The 21,129-nt window shown below is 45.3% G+C and overlaps 1 protein-coding gene and 1 pseudogene across 10 annotated transcripts in view; one reads left to right on the forward strand and one right to left on the reverse strand.

The window, feature by feature from the left end:
• CACNA1D (calcium voltage-gated channel subunit alpha1 D) overlaps window positions 1-21,129 on the forward strand; it is a 364,222-nt gene that overhangs the window by 117,391 nt on the left and 225,702 nt on the right. The gene's annotated exons all lie outside the window — the stretch shown is intronic.
• LOC101651122 lies at window positions 13,841-14,167 on the reverse strand (annotated as a pseudogene).

Consider the following 21,129-nt stretch of genomic DNA (forward strand, 5'->3'; position numbering starts at 1 on the left):
GTGTGTGTGTGTGTGTGTGTGTGTGTGTGTGTGTGTGTGTGTGTGTGTTTGAGAGGGGGGTGTACTTCTAGGCTCCCTTGCTGTTAGCACTGAGCTGACTGTCCAGGCAGGCTGGCTGTGGCTCCTGTGAGCCGCTCTCCTCACCTGGCGTCCAAAGGTTCTGCTGCCTGGCACTTACATGCGTTCCTGTGCATGTTGGCTTTCAGTAAACGTGTGGACTGAGTTGAACATTTTCACAAAGCATTGAACCAGACTTTGGAGCCTTTGATTCAAAACTCCCCCTACCTGTCCAGCAGTCAAGCTTTCCTTCCCTCAAGTCTGCCCTTCTAGCATTACTATAACCATCTTCTCTCCATCCCTCTCACTCCGGCCAAGGGGCCCTTTATGTGTTTTCTGCACTTCTAGCAGTTTGGAATATTCCTGCCCTTTCTTTTCCTGCCCACCACCTCCTTTAGCCCCACTTACACAAACACCCTTCAGCCTGTCTGCCCTGATGGTCCGGCCTGGTGTGTATTGCTCTGTGTCTCTCCTTTGCCTGTGCAGTCGCCCTGGTTTGCCGCTTTGCTAGTCTGAGATAAACTGTTGAAAGCAGGAGGGATGCATTCTCTTCCCTGGGAACCAGGCAAAACACAGAACTCCTTTCTTTCTACAGAGGCATGCAGGAAAACTCTTTGATGGGAGGAAAGAGCCAGTTGGGTTAGTTATCAGGCGCAGCCTGGATTCTTGTTAAATTTCACATCACTTAGCCTGTTGGTCACCCAATTCTTGGCATAACTTGTTCCCCTGCCCCTTTCTTTTCTTTCCCTGCTTCCCCAGGCATGTCTGGGCCTTCTTTACACTACAGTGTCATTACTCTTATCCACGCAGCAGTCCAACTCAGAATTGCTGAGCACCTACCTGCCCAGGCCCGGTGGCACATAGGCAATGTCCTGAGCAGCAGTCAGCTACACCAGGAGGGCGTAGCATACATCCTGGTGGGAACAGATAGTAAACGAATTCCTCTGTCTCTCTGTCTCTCTGTCTCTCTCTCTCTCTCTCACACACACACACACACACACACACACACACGGCACTTGGATCCGAATGGGAGACAGTGAGGACATGAGAAGAGAGAGGAAGACTGAGACCCTTGCACACCGGTTGGCCAGGGAAGCCTTATCGGATGAGGTGGTGGTTCAGCGATCTGAAAGAAGTGAGAGAGCATGCCACAGGCATATCCAGGGAACTGTGTTTCAGGCGGACGGGATAGCCAGCGCCAAGGCCCCGAGATGGAAGCATCTGTTGACTTGGGCATATAGCGAGGGAAGAATGGAAGGGGCTGGGGCAGAACATCATGGGAGACCAGGGGTTTTGGTCTCTCAGGTGCTGGTAAGGGCTTTGCCTTTTCATCTGAATTAGCTGGGAAGCCATTTGAGGGGTTGGAGGAGATGAGAGACATGATCTGACTAATGGTCCCTTGTGAGCTGAAGAAAATTCAACTTATCAATCTTTCCGTAAGGAGGAGAGAAGTTGTATTTTAACAGAGAGACACTTCCCTAGCTACCTTAGGAGTAAGACCCCTCTGTTGAAGGGCGTGTCCTCTGCATTGGCTGAGCATGAAGTCTTGGGCAAGACAGTGTGGCCTGCATTGTCGCCCTCAGGGTCCGCCGTGCCTCTCTTCCTCGCTTGCCTCTGCTTGGTCCCCGAGCAGACTAGCTGTTGTCAAATGTCACCTGTGGTGTTAAGGCCAGGGTGAAGGTGTTCACCACATTCTCCATGGTCTGCAGAGCTAACACACACAGCCAATGACGGAGCCAAACTGAAGACTGCCATTTGAACCAAAGCTTACAATCACTGACGAAACTGTCATTCTTGTGTGTGCTGGATACAGGGAACAAAAGGAAACAGTGAGGAGTCTAATCCAATGAGATAGTGTGAATGGGTGCCTGCAAGCCAAAACACGGCTTAAGTGGAAATAAGTATCACCCCCACCCCCAAATGCCCTTGCCCCAGCCACGGAAAATGTGTAAGTGTTGACCACTTTGGAAGAGCTACACCGCAAGACCAGCTTGCTTACTGTACTTCCAAGGGCCCTTGAACCTTCGGTGGTGATGAGAATGCTGTTTGACATAAGGGTAGCATCCCCTCTCTCTGGTGATGGTATAGATCTTAGGAAGGTCCTGTTGGAACGAGTGAGGGAAGGGGGAGAGAGGCTAGTGGATATATTCACTAAGTACTAGAAGGGTGTTACCTTTGTAAGCTCCCCTGGACCAGCAGGTGGGTAGGGTACCCTGCCTCAGCACCCCCCTCAGCACCAGCCAGCTTGGCCAGAACATCAGTGAGAGAGGGAGATGTTAGGATGTGTTCTCTGGGGGCTGCTGCTTTTCTTAGAAGGTGGAACAAGAAAACAGTGCATGTAGGTAGAGTCTCAGGAGAAGGAAGGAACGTAAGTTCAGTTCAGGGACAGAATCTATCAGGTCTACCAGAACTTTGGGTTTAGGAGTAGGGATGCTGGAGAGAGAGAAGTGTGTGTGTACACACTACAGGAACGACCCTCACCATAGCCGTGACTCTGGTTCATGTAAGTAATAGGACTTCAGCAGTCTTTGTCATGGTGCTGGAGTATTTTAAAGCTTTGGAAGAATTCAGAACTGGCAGAAAAGATAAAAACCTAAAGCCATATTGAGGATAAAAACCTAGAGCCATATTGAGGACAAAGTCACTGAAATATACTGGACTTTCCAAAATTCGAGGCAAGAAATTAGACTCAAGGTTCATCAGCTCGTGCGTTTCCCATTCATGCTGCCACGCTAACAAGGCTATTGAACAGACCCTGCTCCAGTGCTGAGGCTACATGGTGAACAGGCTGTGTGCAGAGCAGACATCCTACTGGCAGAGGCAGATAGTAAGCAAATGGATAGAGAAGAGAATTATGAGAGAAGCCTCCTTATAAAGGACACACAGTGATCGAGAACCCTGGCGGAGTGGTCAGGGGAGGCCACGTGGAGCTCTGGGGATTGAGACTGAGCAGAATGAGTATGCATAGACTGAGGCACAATGACCTGTCTTCATGGGCTGAGGGAAGACCAGGCGATCCTGTATTTGGACAGAGAAGAGCAGAGCAATCTCCTTGGACCCTCGTTCATCGTCTTGCATCCTGGTGTGTTCTCACGAACCTATATATACCAGGGGCTTCAGAAAGTGTGTGGGAAATTTCCCTTCTGTTTCAAATCCATTTCCCCACAAACTGACCCCTTCATATGTGTCAGGCACAGCGAGGGCACGGGGATGCTTTTTTTCTTAGCCTCGTTTCTTCCCCTCTGCCAAAACAAAGATTTCTGATCAAGTCCCTCAAGACCTGGAGAGTGTTTTCCTGTCATCTCCTTTCCAATAACACATGCATGAAAATTAGATCATCCTGACGGTCTCGGTTGATCTGAGATGATGTCCGGCAGGAGCCGACTCCCTTGGGACTCACTGTCCTGTTTGTTGTCTCTCTATCGATCAGTTCCGAAGGTTTCCATTTGTATTGTTCTCCCGTTGTCTGCTGCCGGCCATCTCTTTTTGTGAAGCGAACTGTTTAGCCATTAAGATGGTGTATTAGTTCATTACTTGGCCTAAGACATCCAAGCTTAGAATGTAATTTAAAGCAGACTTCAAGTGGCAGTGCCTCCAAGGATCTGCCAGAAGCAAACACAGGAAGGATTGGGTCATCTCTGGAGCCTGGGGTCATAGTGAAGGCATAGGAAGAATTTGAGTTTGTCTTTAGTCTCCAGCTGGCCTCACGAGCTAGCCAATGCCTGGGATCACCGCTGCTGGTACTCCTTGTTTTGTCAGGCCTTTGCCTGCTCACCTTCAGGCACCCACTTCTGTGTGAGCTTGGCTTCTAGTGACACCTACCGTCTGACGCGATTCAGCTTGCCTACAATATATTGACCTTGTAGCAAGGGTGGTTCAAGGTAAGAATTCACAAGAATTGTTTTTAAGAAGTCTTTTCACGGTTCCGCCTTCAAGGACTTTTAGTCTCCTTCTAGAGATGAGATGCGTCTTTGTTAACTTAGGAAGGCATTTTTGTGACCTTCCCACAGGGGCAGGTCCACCCTGCCCTACAGGGTCGCTATGAGTCAGAACGGACTTGGTGGCAGTGAGTGCGGGTTTGGTGTGGCACCCAGCGGGGCAGGAAAGAATGTGGGGTTGTGTTAGGTAAGATGTGCTGTTAAAGAGTGGTATTTGTTGTTAACGATCCAGGCTGGTGTCAGTGTAGGCATTCTCGAGCTCCTGGCATCTCTTTTTCATTGCAGAATGATATCATTATTAAAGAAGCAAGACTGTGTAGCCAGTTACCCAAAAGATGTGATGAATGAGGTTGTGAGGCCCCTGGGCATTGAGAGCCTTTTCTCTGGCTGACAGTAGAGAAGACAGTGGGACTCTGGGGCAGGACAGCTGCGTTCTAGTCACACCAGGCCACAGCTTCACTCTTTGACCTGCAGTTTGGTTCTCTCTCGAGCAACCCTGTTTTTTCACTCTGCATCGATAACCTCTGCCAACATTGCTTGCATGCAGGCGTGCACAGTCCCATGAGTTTGAAGAGAAAGAACTCTAGTGTTGGGATAGATTCTACTAGAAGGCAGGGATCCTGCGCAATTGTCTCATCTTTGCCCTAGCTATGTCACATTGTGGGAAGGAGAAGACTGGTCCCCTACATAAGCCCATGTCCCAATCTCCAGAATCAGTGAATATGTTACCTTTTGTGGCAAAAGAGAATTTGCAGAGTATTCTGATAGGCCCACCTGAGCCTTATACTAGGGAGGCAAGGAGAGATAAAGCCAGAGAAGGAAACTTGATAGGAGCAGAGAGGTCAGAAGTATGAGCCAAGGAATGCTGGCAACCTCTGTTGTTTTTGTTGTTGTTGATGTGTGCTGTGGAGCTGGTTTAGACTCATAGAGGCTTTATGTACAACAAAGTGCAACGTCACCTGTTTTTGTACCCTCTTCACAATCATTCCCAAGTTTGCACCTGTTGTTGCAGCCATGGTGTCAAATCCATCTCATTGAGGCTCTTCCTCTTTTTCCATGACCCTCTACTTTAGCAAGCATGATGTTCCCAGAAACTCATCTCTCCTGATAAAACATCCAAAGTACACGAGATGAAGTCTTTCCATTCCTGCTTCTAAGGACCCTTTTGGCTGTACTTCCTCCAGGACAGATTTGTTGGTCCTTCTAGCAGTCCATGATATCGTCAGTGTTCTTCATCAGCACCACAGTTGAGATACGTCAGTTCTGCTTTGGTCTTCCTTGTTCATTATCCTGCTGTCACATGCATATGAGACAGTTGACTGCCTCTGGTGTGGTATGGTGACAATGTAGCTCACGTGCTTTGGACATGTTATCAGGAGAGACCAGGCTCTGGCAGGAAAATCATGCTTGGTAAAGTAGATCTGAGGAAAAGAGGAGGGCTCTCAAGGAGATGGCTTGACACCTCACACCATGGCTGCAACAATAGGCCCCACCTGACAACAACACTCGTGAGGATGGTGAAGGAACGGGCAGTGCTGCATTCTGTTGGACACAGGGTTGCAATGAGTTGGAACCAATTTGACAGCACTTAATACCACAACAGCAGCAGCAGAAGGAGGAAAGGTAGGGACATCAATTCTGCCCTAGAACCCTGGAGGAATGCAGTCCTACCCAGGCCTGGATTTGAACCCCAGGAGATGCATTTTGGGGATCTGACATTCAGAACTCTAATACAGTAAATTTGTGTTATTTTTAAGCCACTAAATTAGTTGCAACCGCAATAGCCAACTAATACATCACTTAATTCTTCTGGGTCAGTTTGCTCAGCCCTAAAGTGGGGAGAAAAATTTTCTTCTACCTGAGGACAGATCTGGGCTGTATGGTTTTTTAAAAGTTCCTTTCATTTCTAAGGCCCATGAAATGAGATAAGAAGCCTTACAAGTGCATTGAAACACCGAAGAAGAAGAAGAAGGAAGAGGAAGAAGAAGAAGAGAAGAAGGTGTAACCATTGAATCTCTGTCTTCCAGGTGTCTCTATGTTGAATCATTTACTTTTCACAACTGAGAGACACTTTGGAATCTTCATGGGTTCTCATTCATTCAACACGTATTTAAGTGCCTACTATGTGTTAGACACGGTAGTAAACAAAACTTAGCAGAATCCTCTGTTGAAGCTTGCCATCAGCCTAGGATATAGATGATCAACCACAAACATAAGACTAAGCAAATTATAGACGGTGTTGAAATTTGATAAGTGGTGTGGAAAAAAAGGGGCAAGTTGGGGGAGCAGGCCCTCGCATGCTGTTAACGAGGCCTTGAAGGATCGGGGATTGGGCATTTGTTTCAGATTACAGCACCAGGAAATGGTGGAGCTTAAACCTTCCTTTCAGGCCAATCACAGGCTCTGCTCCATGCTGGCCCCCACTTACTGAGGGTGAGGAGTGATGTGCCTCCTCCTCTCCAGCCAGCCAGGTGCTGCTGAAAATGTGGCTGTCATCTTGCGTTTCATATCTTCCTCTGTTCTCATTTCTCATTAAAGAGTGCCAGAAAGCTAGGGCTGGTTCTTACCGTGGTGATGTGTGGAGGGGTGCAGGTATCCCCCTGCCCCCCCCCCCAGGTCAGTCTGGGCGTCCTGGTGGCATTGACACAATGCACTCGACCTCTGTTTCTCTTCCCTCTGATAGAGATGTCACTGCAGTCACGTGTCAGGTCTCCCTAGCTTGTGCTCAGTGCAGCGGAGGCCTGGAAGCAAGGCCCTAACGTAATGGAAATGGCATTCAATAATCTACGGTGACTGCTATTTTTTCTTCAGCATAGCATGTTCCTGGCAGTTTGAGATTTATCACTTCATCTCTTTCAGAAATAACATTCTTCTAGGGAACTGCCAATATCTTCATAGGGAAAATTCTATAATTTGTGCCTTTGAACTCTTCTTAGGTTGTGTTAAAAGTAATGGCTTGGGGATGCCATCTGCCCTCCTCCACATACCAAGGGGGGAAGGAAATAAAATTCCACTTCAGCGTTACCCAAGGCAAGATTTCGATGAGGCTGAAGTCAGATGTGCTGCCAGTTCTGACGCCAGTGTTCCCTTCCGCAGCGCTCTCTCTCCAGACGGGGTGGCCCTTCACCGCATTGAGCACTTAGAACTCACAGGCAACACTGGTGGTACTGGGTTTATGAAGGAAGTTAACAGGACAGTCTCTTCTCAGCCATGCCTACAGGCACGCCTCTCTGCTCTTTGGTCTCTCAGCACAAGGTTCATTGGCCTTTCCCCTGCTCCTTGAATTGTGAGGGAGCTCTTTTAGGGCTCTAAATAGATAACAGCCTCAGCCTGAGGGCGCCCAGCTCTAGCTCTATGGACCAGCAAACACAGCTCCTCCACTGAAGTGCCCAGAGGCTCCCCATTTCACAAGCCTTCCCACTATCTGAAGGCCCTCAGCTTCACTTGATCTGAAGGCTGGGAAATCCACTGCGGTCTCGGCTCTGGCTCTTGGGTCTGCTGCTGCTGCTGCTGCTCCTCTGGTGATGTAGCTGTCTCCTGGATCTCGAGGTCCAAAGGACACGCTCCAGTACTGACCCTTCTCTGCATTCGAGATCCCTCATTCTTTTATCCAGCAGGATGATAACTGGTAACTGAATCTGTCAGGGTCTTCTCCAACTTTCTCTTACCTCGAGCCACCAACAGAATGTTTGGGGAGAGCAACAAAACTGTGGCTAGAAAAGCCATATTCAATCATTCACTGCAGGTGGGCTTTTCCACAAATTCTGATTTGAAAATGAAAAGTACAGCAATAAGAATAAGGGAAATAAAAAGATTAACAAGTAATAATTAATACAATTTGAATTCTGCTTTCTTCATTGGCTCAAACACTAGGTTTTAGGAACTGTGTTTGGATTGTGTTCTATTGCCCACATTATCTTTTTTATTTACTAGCTTACAAATACTTTAAAGTTTAATGCATGTTCATTTCAGAACACACAGGAAACATGTATAGAAAAAAAAATACAGTAAGATGCAATGTCAACTCATCTCCTTTGAAACCTAGCAAGGCATTGTGAGTGGAAGTCTCTTGGCATGTTGTGGTTGTGGCCCTTGTCCCTACTGACTACATAGTTTATGAAAATGGTGGCTCTTTTAAATCCACATGCTCCTCTCCAAAATGTGGACTGCTTTCCTCCTCTTGGCACTATAATGTCTTTGGTAGTGAAGATCTTGGTAGCCATGACTCCATGCACATTCACGACTGGCTCTTGAGAATAAATTCTTAGACGCGAAGTGTGTGCAACAGTGTGTGGAATTTTACGACTTTTGGTGTAAGTTGCAAAGTATGTAGGTCTACCTGTGGCTGGACCTTTCTTTATGCGTCACTTGGCTTGTATGGAAGGCCAAGTTTGGTACCTGTTCTCATGAAATGAAAGAAATCCAAAGGTATGTAATTTTTATTTCTGTGGGGAAAAAAGCACAAAGTGAAACCCGAGCCAGCACTTGTTTTCAATGAGCTGGTAGAGGATCCCAGTGCACCCTGAGCAGCAAGAGTGGCCTCACCAGGGAGCTATGCTACTCAGCATCTCGCCATCAGTGGATGTAGCTTTGAACTGTTATTTTAGGTTTTATGAGATTTGTGGTATGATTTGGTAAGTGTTTTATTTTTTTATATCTGGGAACACTCAGATTCCTCCCCCTCCCCCATTAATTCATTTTTGCATTATTTTGACTTGTGGATGGTTTTATAGGGGTGCTTTACTTTGGGGTAGCAGGAGAAACCTATTACTGCTTGTTGTTGATTTTTCAAAGGGATATGCTTCACCCCACAGGGATGGTTAAAATGAGAAGAACAAGAAAAAGGAAGCAAGTGTTAATGAGTGTGTGGAGAGATTGGAGCTCCTGTGTGGTGGTGGTGGCGGCAATATAAAATGGTGCAGCTGGTATTGAAAGCAGTTTGTCAATGTTTAAGAGAAATTAAACCTATGATGTAGTGGCTCCAATCCCAGCTGTGTATTCAAGAGATTATAAGCAAAGACTCAGATTATGTATACCAATGATCATTGCATACTGTCTCAATTGGCAAATATGGAAATAACCCAAAGACCCATCAACAAATGAGTGGAGAAGCACAATGGGGCCTTTATATATATTGTAAAATTTCCCAGCTGTAAAGAAAGATGAAAATTTTATACATGATATAGTATGAATGATCCTTGAACACATTGTTACGTGAAATGATTCAGACATAACAGGACAAAAATTGTGCATCCCCACATAAGAAATACCAATATAGCTATTTCTGCATGGCATATTAGTGGTTACCAGGGTGTGGAAGTAGGAGGTAATGAGAGTTATTGCTGTAGGGGGGACTGTTTGGGGTGATTTAAGACTTTTTAGAAGTGGATAGTGTTAATGGCGTGGCATATTGCTAGGTGCCATCGAGTTGGGTGTGACCCTGTGCACAACAGAATGAATCACTGCCCGGTCATGTTTGAGCCCTTCTGACACAACACAGGGAAGGCAATGGCACAGCTCAACATGTTTAGAATGGCAAATGTTTGGTTATGTAATCACATTAACATTAAGAATAAAGGATTGAACTTTCTATTAAAATTTTGATATTAAAGTAATTGAATGGCTAAGAAGTTACATACACTTGATTTGAAACCTAGCTTCACCATAAACCGCCTCGGAGACCCATGGAAGTTACTTCCCATCTCCCAGCCTCAGTTCTCTCATTTATAAAATAAACATACCAATATCCTTAAGCATGCCAACATTAACTGAATCATACAAGTAAAACACTACATAGTATGGACGAGTTATCTATTTGTAAGTTCTTATTAATGTGTACCTTATGTACCAGAATCACTGCTTATCGAGTCCTGGCTGACTCATAGCAACACCCAGTGGGCGGATTTCTGAGATAGACTGTAACTGTTTAGATGAGTAGAAAGTCCCATTGTTTCTCCTGAGGAGCTGCTGGTGGTTTTGAACTGCCAACCATTGAGATCACAGCCCAGCGTAACCACTACGCTCCTCTATTTACCAGAAGAGCGTGGGACTTCACACAGTGTCCTCCCCACTCCACCCAGAGCTTCCTTAAGTTACCTCAGGTACAAGTCTGCCTGCCCACCAACTTGGTGCACTGTAACCAGGGCTGGGCTGTCTGTCCTAATTTTGGAAGACTGCCTTCAAACATGTGAACGTTCAGACAGACTATTCAGCTGAAATTCCTCATGCGTATTTGCAGCTAGATGAAGTAACCCACTTAGTTGTTTTGGAATTACCAGGTGTGGAAGAAGTTGGTTTCCCAGCCCTGAGACATTCTGTGGATCCTGAAGTGTATGGATGGACACATGGCCAGTGCGGGGCAGTCCACGAAGGCAGCCGGGCTCTTGGCCAGGGCCTCAGTGCATGACACAACGGGGGACTCCCCCCAAGCAGTTCTCCATGGGGCTAACACACACTGTACATTTCTTTTCTCGTCTCACCTTTTGTGGATCCTGAGCTTCTAAGAGTTTTGTTATTTCATCGGGGAAACATTTTTATTTTCTTTATTTCCGCAGCTTCCTCAGTACTCAGGAGAGAAAACTGCCGAGACCGAAGAGCATATAGCCAGTTGCTTTCGGTGAAGACTCCACGGAGCCTCTGAGGACTGTAGGGCAGGAGGGTTTGAGTTTTGCTTCTCTACCTGTTAGCATGTGGACTTCATGCTAGACTGCAGGGCTTCTGTGGACAGTGTTCTCTGTCTGTACATTTCTTCTCAGGAAAGGAATTTTCTGGTGGTTTTTGTTTTGAGTGTGTGACCCCAGAATCTAAGAACATTGGACCCTAGGCTATGTCTCTTTCTCTGTCACCTGATCGCTAGTTGCCCATGGGGGTTCAGCTCAAGTCCTATTTTCTCCTACCTGAAAGACATTCCTCAGTATTGGTGCTTTTGTTCATTCTTTACCACCTGAGTAGGGGATTCCTTTTCTCGGGCCTTAGATAGCACGGGACTTTTCCTAGGGTGTTGTGATGGCTGGTTCGCTGGCCCCTAGGAAACTGTAATCTCTGTGCTAGTGAATGCCATACCTCTCCTGTTCACTCTGGTCTCTCTGCCTTCCAGCAGAGGGCTTGATACCTGGTAAGAGTATAGGAGTAGTGGTGGTGGTATAGTGACAGTAGTAGTAGTAGCAGCAGCAGCAGTAGTATTAGAAATAATAGTAGGAACAGTAGGAGTAGCAGCAGCAGCAGCAGTAGTAACAGTAGTAGTAGTAGTAGTAGTAGTAGTAGTAGTAGTAGTAGTAGTAGTAATTAAGTAGTAGTAGCAACAGCAGCTGTGTCATAGCACATTGGTGCTCTTACTATGTTCCAGGATCTGTTTTTAAGTTCTTGACATGTAACCCCTCAGCCAGTCAGTATTTACAACAACAGTGAGCTAGGAACAGATAGGGAAACCAAAATGCAGCAGATACATGTCCAGAGACATACCCAGCTAGCCAATAGCAGAGCTGGATGTGCGGCCTATGGAGGATGGTTCTCCTGCAGGTGCTGGTAACCGCCGCCCTGTTCCACCTCCCAGTGAACAGCTATCAAATTAATGTCACATGCCTTCCAATCAAAGATTTCTCATTTTTAGAAGGGTAATATCTGGTGCAAGTATGCACCATGGTATTTATCATTTCTTTACCAATTAGCACGCAATTGTTTCAGGGAAGGATAAAAGGAGAAAGCAACTTAGTAGAATCAACTAAAATGATAAATTATAAGATGAAATTACCTCACCAGTCTGATACAGAATACCAAACTCCAAATTCTCTGAAGAACGCTAGCATGAGAAATCAAATGGATGATATCTAATACATATATGTGAGGGTAAGTAAAAAGTATTGCTATTAGAGTTCCAGTTTAGACATGCATGGGTTTATTCTAAACCAAATGCGTTTTTGACATGTCTTGGCAATCGATGGATGGCTGCAACAGGTTCACTTAGTAAAAAGCACTCGTGTTAGACGTAGCAGAGTGCCTTCCTAAAGGGTCAATCAAAACACTGGCTTTTGAGGGCATCTGCTAATCCAGTTAAATTCAAGGCAGAGCCCAGCTAAGAAAATTATGGCAATTCTGTTTTGGTAATGGGCACTCTTAAGATATTTCTCAAAGTATACAAGACTATCACAGGGGCCGATAAGGAAGAATCTTTAGAAAATGGGAAACTGCACAGTTGCAGACAAGACCAGGAAGATTGCATCACAACAACGCACCTGCTCATTCCTCGAGGGCAGCAGGACTGGCCCATGGGAAGTTTGTTGGAAAATCCTAGCCACTCCACACCCTGCTGTGCCCCTCATCCTGCTGTGTTTCTTCCTCAAACACAGAAAATGTTCAGGGAACATGATTTGGACACCAGACTGCCATGTTGCCGTGGTGGAAGAGTGCAGGATTCTTCCAGGTTCTGTCCAGAAGCAGCACCTTCACATTTTGATATTTCTGTTTGGAAAAGGTCTCTAGTATCCTACTGCAGCAATTGTTTTACCTGACTTCATACATCCTTGACGCATCAGATGTCTAACACTCACTCTGCCCTAGACTCTTACTTAGATTCTTGTGGCCTCTTTGATTTATTGGACACGCTAACATAGTGGGTTCGCCACCATCAAACTCCATGGCCCACTGTAAAGCATAGTGCTTTCCTGTCCTGCTCTTGAAAAGTAATGCCCTCCTGTCCCATTTATACAGATCTCTTATCTCTCACTTCCAGGACTTGATTACTGGCTCTTCAAGGCTGTGTGCCTGCTCACCCACCTTGAGAACCACTAATGTGCACAGAGGATGATGTTTCTTCTCTGCCCATCCCCTCAGCAGAGGCTTGATCAAGCTTTGCTCTCTGTCGTATGCATTAAGGTTTTAATTTTGAAGGATGAAATTACATTCTAATATTAAACATCTACACCCACCTCTTTGCCAAGATTAGTATATTCCTCTCTGGGCTGCACCCCTGCTAAGAGTCACTGGGTTTGTACCAAAGGAGGGTAGGAAACTGATGAAAACACGCCCAGGGTTTTGAAAAATCTTAGAATTTTAGATTCCTGGGACTCTAAAAATAGTGGGGATGATTCCATGTTGAGGAAAGAGCCCTGCTCAGTCAGACCTGAGAACTAGACCATTCTTTTCTAGCGCAATCAGTGATATTTTTTTTCTGGCTCCAGGTTAGAGCAGCAAATCCAGTTTGTATAATGATGATGATAATGGCAGAAGTCTATCATTTAATATGTACCAGTGGCAATGCCAGGTAGGCATTGGACTGCTAGTCTCAAGGTCATTGGTTCAAGCACACCAGCCACTTGAAGGAGAATGGTGAGGTTGTCTGCTCCCATAAAGATTTACAGCCTAGGGAACAGTATAGATGGTTGTTATGGGTTAGAATTGCGTGATGGCTGTGGGTAAATATTGTAGAAGGAACCATGGTGGTGTTGTGGTTTGGGCTGCTAACCACATGGTTGGACGTTCAAACCCACCAGCTGCTTCTAGGGATGAAAATGGGACTGTTCCTGAAAAGACTTACGGTCTTGGAAACCCGATACAGAAAGGCCCAAGAAATCATCACCAGCAGCTAACCCTACACACCTCACCAAAGAGAAGCAGTTCCAGCCATTCCATTAGGGGCGAGTGAGTTAACTGTTTGACCAAATGTAGCAGGCGAATTTCTTTTCTATTTTTTAACCACAGCCAATCTTTAAGACTGTCTAAACAAAATATCCTTATCAGTCATTCATGATCTGATTTCTGGTGTATGAGATCATTTTAAATAAGGTATGTGTTAAAAAAAAGGTCACAAGACATTCCTATTATATAATAAATAAGGCAGTGGACAACTATTACTCATTAGTAGCTTTTTTGAGATAAGCTATCAAGTCTGCCCTTTCTCCCTTCTTCTTAATGCCGGCAAAGATCATTTTTGTTCTGGGGATGTACTTCTTGGGATTCTCCAAATACTCCCAGTGTGTCCTCTCCCCAGGTGATACCTTTGGTCTTACTGGCATCTGTGTAACTGAATCCAGGGGCTTGGCTAGTCTTCCTCCCAAACAAACCATGGAGGTTTGGCCCAGTCTTGTGTTTGCCCTTTGTTTGCCCCCCTTTTCCACCGTGTGGCATTGGGCACACTTCTGAACAAAAATTTTCTTGCCCTTCTCAATATCAGCCATCGTGAAATCACGCTCCTGTTGCGCACCACTCGACCGTACCAGTCCAGAGGCCAGATGTCCAGCTCTCTAAGTCCAAGGACATGCTGGCCTGCCAGCAGGTGACTTTCTTAACAGTTTTATTGGCATATGATTCACATATTACACAATTCAATAGTCAGCCATATCAAGAAGAGTTCTATAATCATCACCACAATCAGTTTTAGAGCATTTTCTTCATTCATGTACTCATCGTTATTAGCTTCCCATTTCCCCGCCAAACTCCCCTGCTGTTACCCCAAAGGAATATGGACCATGAATGGGCCTTGGCAGAAAAAAGGTTCCCACCCCTTCTATATAGGCCACTGTGATCGAGTTCATTCTGAGGCAGAATGAACTCGATGGCAGTGGGGGAGGAGGGGAGAGCGGGGTGTGTTTGTTAACTATTGTAATGGAGTCCCTGAGTGGTACCAATGGTTACTAGCCTCAGTGGCTAACCAAAATATTGAGGATTTGTGTTCACCCAAAGGTGCCATGAAGAAAAGCCTTGTGAGGTACTTCTGAACAGTCAGCCCTTGACAGCTCCATGGGGTACAGTTGACTCTGACCCACAGGATCACCAAGAGCTGCGGACATTCCATGACAGTGGCTTGGCTTCTAACTATCGTGGGGAAGCACTTTTCATACTCACTTGATTCCTACAATGGCCCCCTCTCAGATCAGTGTTTCACCCTCATATCAGACTGGCTTGTAGAGTTTGTCCATGCCCTGCAACTTGGTTGTAGAGGTGTTAGGATTTCAGCCCATGCTGTCTGACACCAAAGACCATTACATCCTGTTTCTGCTTTTAAAGTATATGAAGTAGTGCATGCTGTCCTCCCCGACTACCTCTGGATAATGAAGGTTTTACTGGACTGTGCTATCTTTTCTGTCTTAAATCCTTTCTGAAATGAGGGCTGCCTGTGAATGGGTACATAGGATCCATTCACCAGCTTGTAAGCTTTGGGTAGTCGGGGGCCTGTGACCTCGCTTGGCAGCAGTAGCAGTCACTAGAAGTTTGTTCTCGGGTAGAGTTTGGGTTTAGATAGACAGTGCCTCGACTGGTGTAGGAGCCAGTACTCTGTGTTCTGGGACTTAACCTGCTGTTTACTAGTTCTCTGGTTTTGGGAAGCTCCTTGTCCATCTATCACTACTTTGTGGTGCTAATTCTTTTATTCCCCAGCCCCCTAGCCATACTCCATTGCCTTCTCCATCCTCTCATTCTGCCCATTCTCTTCCTACATCTTCCTCCCTCACTCTTCTCCGTTGCTCCCTGAGCCTCAGGGACCTGATCCACATAGTTTAGGCAGTTTCTCCTAGGGGATCCTAGTTGGGATGTAAGAGAGAACCTGTTTGTTGTTTCTTGACTCAGTGGTCTGTACAGTCCAGACTCTTCCATTACTGGAACTCTTAACCTGTGTGTTGAGTGCAGCTCTGATCAGCTCTTTTTTTTTAAACCTCTAGCTCAGCAAGGAATCTCTCTTGGACAGTGAGTTGCAGTCAGTCACATTACAGGTTGTATGTGGCACATGCGTGCTGGTCATGCAGCCCAGTCAAGTGAGCCATGTGACCAGGAGGAAATACACATAATCAAACTGCGCTCTTGATTGTGACTTTTCATCCAGAGTTTTCTATGAGATTTGAGCTGACACATGGAACAGGTACACTTCTCCCATGAGGAATTGTTCCAGTTATCTTGATGAACCTGAGCTGTCACCTCAACTTTCTAATGTGGGAACAATGCTCACACTTGTCCGGAGAGGTTGAGAACATGCATTCCGAAGTCTGACAGCTGGCTTTTGAGTCCAAGCTCTGATATTACCTGTAAAGCCTCGGACATTTTCCAAAGCCCCAGGTGTCTCAGGTTCCTCCTCTATTGAATGAAGCTTCAGAATAAGCCCTTGCCATGGCTTTTTGTGATGAGTAAATGCATGCAGACCACCCAGAGCATTTCCTGAGCTACAATAGATGCTGCAGTTCCTCTTTTAAACTTCTGTTATTGTGAGGATAAACACAGCAAAACATACACCTTCACTTACTTTTACATGTACAATTCATGGACATTAATTATATTCGCCAATGTGTACAACTGTTCTCACCCTCCTTTTCTGGGATAGCCCTCCTTTGTCAACATAAACTCACTGCCCCTTAAAGTTCCCATCTAATCTTTGAGATACTGTTGTTACTTTGATCCTGTATAGCAGTAATTCTCAACTTTCCTAATGCGGTGACCCTTTCATACAGTTCCTCATGTTGTCGTGACAACCCCCCCCCCCAACCATGAAATTATTTTCGTTGCTACTTCAGAGCTGTAATTTTGCTACTGTTATGAATCTGGCAACAGGTTGAGAACCACTGCTGTATAGATAGTTCTTAAAAGGGTATCACGCTCAAGGAAGACAGTTCTCACGAGATAAGCTAAAGCTTCATTTGGTTTTTAAAAGACTTCTGAGGCTATCTTTGTGGAAAGGTTAAAGATAAGATCTCAGGGGGGTTGTTTTGGTGATTCCTTCAACCCATAACACTAGAAAATCTGGGCTCCGTGAGAATTTGAACTTCTACATTCCCCTGCCCTTTGAGCAGGATTCTTCGATGGGATCTGTGATCAAAATGTCTAGTGATGGTAGCTGGGACCGAGTACTGCTCTCACGACAGAGGAGACATAAGCTCGTGGAGGCAATTAGCTTCACATTTCATACCCTCCTCCTATTCCTGACTCTTCTTCAGTGATCTAGGTGAACAGAAGGCAGTTATTGTGCTTGGAGTGGCTGCTTGTCAGCCTTTCAGACCACAGGCCCATGCACTGAACATGCTATGAGGCCAATTAACTGGGATGTCCCATGGCACCGTGACCCCAAACCTCCAGACTAAGTAAACAGATCCCATGAGGGGTTGCTTGTACTTAAGCAACCTCACCAGCTACTCTTTTTTTTTTTTTTAAATCGATGTGTCTGTCACATTGCCAGTTCAACATTTTACAGGCCTACTACTAATTGACAGCAGTTACACAGTCAGGTGTACCCCACCCTTAAATGTGATATTTCTGTCCCTGTTGACCCCTCTTCCCCTTTCTTCCAACTCCTGGGAACCACTAATAAACGTGTTCTGTACCCATTTGCCTTTTCTTTTTATATAGATGAGGTCATACAGTATTTGTCCTTTTGTTTTTTACTTATTCCACTCAGAATTGTGTCTCCAGGCTCTATCTAGACGATAGCTTGTGCCAGTACTATTGGCTGAGTAGTAATCCATTGTGCGTGTGTGTCACGTTTTATGTATTCAGTCGTCTGCTGTTGGACATTCATGTTTCCTTCTGGTCACTGTGAATCGTGCTGCAGGAGGATGTTGGTGTATAACCTTTATTCGACTTACTGCTTTCCAAGTCTGCTGGGCATGCACAAAGGAATGAAATTGCTGGGTCGTGCAGTAATTTAGATTTTTCATTTCTTTTTAAAAAAAAATAATTTTATTGGGGGCTCATACAACACTTACCACAATCCATACATTCATCCATTGTGTGAAGCACATTTGTACATTTGTTGCCATCATCATTCGCAAAACATTTGCTTTCTACTTGAGCCCTTGGTATCAGCTCCTCATTTTAGATTTTATATCTTGAGGAATTGTTGTATTTTTCACAATGGTTGTATCATTTTGCACTCCCACACAATTGGATAAGGTTTCCAATTCCCCCCATCTTCACCAACCTTTGTAAATTTCTGTTACTTTCTTTTGTTTTTAATCATTAACTTTCTGGTCACATTTCACCACGGTTTGGGTTTGCTTCTCTTGGGTAACTAGTGACTGAGCATCTTGTCATGTTTTGGGGTCAATTTAATGCCTTTAGCTATGAAGTTTTTATTGGACATACAATATCTATTGGTACTTTGTGTTTTCACTCTGTTGGTAATGTATTTTAATGAACAAAAGTATTTAATTTTTAGGAGATCCAATTTATTTTGTCTTTTGTCAATGGTGCTTTGGTTATTATATTAAATAACTCATTGTTGAAAGGTAGGTCCAGTAGTGTTGCTTCTGCATTTTATTCTAAGAATTTTATGGTTTTAGTTTTCCTATGAGAGATATGAGAGGGCTTCAGAAAGTTTGTGGGAAAATGTAATGAAAAGACAATGGAGTTTTTCCATGAACTTTTTGAAACCCCTTGTATTTTATCACCATCTCACTTGAGTCTCCAAATGAAGTGAGAATGCTTTGTAAATTTCAGGATGCTGTCAGATCCCATTAGTGATAAAAGGTTAATAGAGCTGTCTAGTGTAACTGTAAGAGCGAGTCCCTGAGTGGTACAAGCGCATTAAGTGTTCAGCCACCAACTGCAGATTGGCAGTTAGATCTTCCCACCCAGGCGGACCTCGGAAGAAAGGCTTGGTGATCTGCTCCAGAGATGGCACAGCCTTGACCACCCTGTCAAGGGTCCCAGTGCGTCTCAGTGGACTCAGTGGAACTAGTCACCACCAGAGCACCGTACACCAGAGCTGACCCTCCAGCTCATGTGGTCGCAGTGAAACTGGCATGTTGGGGGTGATGCTGGGCCCATGATAGGAGCAGACTCCCCGGGAGAGTGGTGGCCTGCCTTGCACGCTCATGAGAGCCACGGAAGACTTAGACGTCCACCTCCCTTCATTCCGCTCCAGATCTTCTGAATCAGAATTTTCTGGAGTAGAGAGAACAGTGAACCGGAAAGTTTGGGTGTTTTTTCCCCTCAAAATTCTCTAGGTAATTCTAGTGCAGCTGCTCTGTGGATTGGTGTTTGATGACCTCTGACTTGGACTAACAGAGTTACTTAGTTATGTTTGATAGGGTGAAGGAGACAACAGGTGTCTGCATTTCAGTAAGTTCCATTGGGTCATATCAGAGAGGTCGGTTTGTCTGAAAGAAATTCTAGACATCTAAAGACATCTCAAGCCTAGGGCGCAGAGTCTGGTTCTATTTCTTCTTGAGGTCAGTGTTTACTGACTGGCTGGTTTCCTTGCCACAGGGTAAAGTGGTGATGGAGACAGTCAGCGGGGTGAGGAGTAGGGAGCCAGAGTAATTGAAAAGCGATTTGGAGGTGGGTAGTTTGGGGATCCTCGATTGTATTAGTCTCAGTGGGTCCCCAGTAGGCATAGGGTTTTGCAGAAATAGAAGCTTCAGATAAAAGGAACAGTGCAGAATATTGAGTGAGCAGGCATTTGGATACTGTTCCTAAGGTGGAAAGTAGTGCTCACTATAGAGTTATGCAAAACTCATTCGTCTGAGCACAAGGAATAACCTGGGGGCCATGTGCTAAATAAAGTGAGGGAGCTGACATATCGTTGAGGAGAAGAAGGCTTTTAAGAGAAGGCTTTTTTGAGAGTCATTGAGCATCTCTTCACCTTCTTCTCCCCCCTTCTCCCTGAAGGTAGCAAAACTTATAACACCTTTTAATGAAGAGATCATGAAAGTAAGGTGGGATGCCAGAATGCGCTTAAACACCAGCTCCTAGAAACTGGTTTGATTAGAGCAACCAGTCCCTATCATGCTTGGTAGAGAGGCGGTGAAAAAGGAAGGCCATCCATGAGCTGGACGGACACAGTGGGTGCAGCAATGGGCTCAGGCACAGGAACAGCTGTGAGGCTGGCACAGGACCCAGCAGTGTTTCATTCTGTTGTGCAGAAGGGCACTGTGTTTTGGAACTGACCCATTGGCACCTAACAATAACAAATATGAAACGGGATAAGTACACTTATTTTACAGAGTTACTGTAGGATTTAAGGAGCCCTGGTGGTGTAGCGGTTACACTGTGTAGTTGGGCTGCAGTCTGCATGGTCTGCATGGTTGGCAGTTCAAAACCACCAGTCACTCCTTGGAGAAAGAGTGGGCTTTCTCTTCCTGTAAACAGATAAAGTCTCAGAAACCCACAGGGTGTAGTTAAGAGTCAGCTTTGACTTGATGGCAGTGAGAGTTTGTGTGTGTGTGTGTGTGTTACTGTAAGAGTTGGATGAGATGATAGGAAAATGCTTTACTAACATGTAAAGTGTCATTTACATGTATGGCAGCATTGTCTGGGTTGTGGGCACAGTTTGGCTCTTGCTTGGTAGGAGAGAGCTGGTTCTGCCCTTGGACGGCAGTTAGGGTACTGGAAACATTTACTACCAGCTCCATTTCCTGGTCTGAAATGTGAGCATGTGAGCTTTCCTAACACTGATCAGTGTAGTGCACCCTGCAATAATCCCTGATGGTTACCGCCGTCAACAGCATGTCGGTCATCGTTTCTCACTGTGTGCTAGTCCGTCAGGCTGCGAGGTATACCTATTTCCCAGAGCTTATGCTGTAAGTCCGATCTTTTTTCTCTTATGCAGGAAAGCCATCATACTAAAGGTGAGCAAGAATGACCTCATTAAAGAAATAACCCTGAGTTCACCTGATTGACAACAAACAGACAAACCCCAAAATGAAAGTCAAAACTGGTTTATTCACAGGCTTTGAACACTGTTGCTGAAACTAGATGGCCTTAAACACCACCACAGAGGATTTTTCAAGTTGATTTCAGGTAGGGAGACTGTTCCAGGCATCAGCAGGTAACCTGCATGCTGAGGCCACTATGGAGGGCTCCCTGTGAGCCTGAGACTGTACCAAGTCTGGAGGAGAAAGAGGGGTGTTATTCAATGCTTCCTCACAGTGGTCTCTGGGAATACAGACAGCGAGGTGTGCCCAAGTGAGTAGCAGACTTCTACGTTCTACAGGAGCCCTTTAGCTAAAGAAAGGACACAAACTAAATAAAATCATTAAGCTGATCAGAACACTGATAGAGTGACAGTATGAATAATAATAATAATAATTTCTGTGCAGAATTTCTTATATTTTATAGTTGGTTTTTTTTGGTTTATTAGTTTAAAAATAAGGATTGTGAACTTTGATGCCTTCTGGAGCTAGACGAAACAAAACAGCCTTGCGTTGAGCTGATTCCA

Source organism: Echinops telfairi, unplaced genomic scaffold (assembly GCF_000313985.2).
Source record: "Echinops telfairi isolate 266 unplaced genomic scaffold, ASM31398v2 ScPeMD7_7420;HRSCAF=8458, whole genome shotgun sequence".
Lineage (NCBI taxonomy): Eukaryota > Metazoa > Chordata > Mammalia > Afrosoricida > Tenrecidae > Echinops > Echinops telfairi.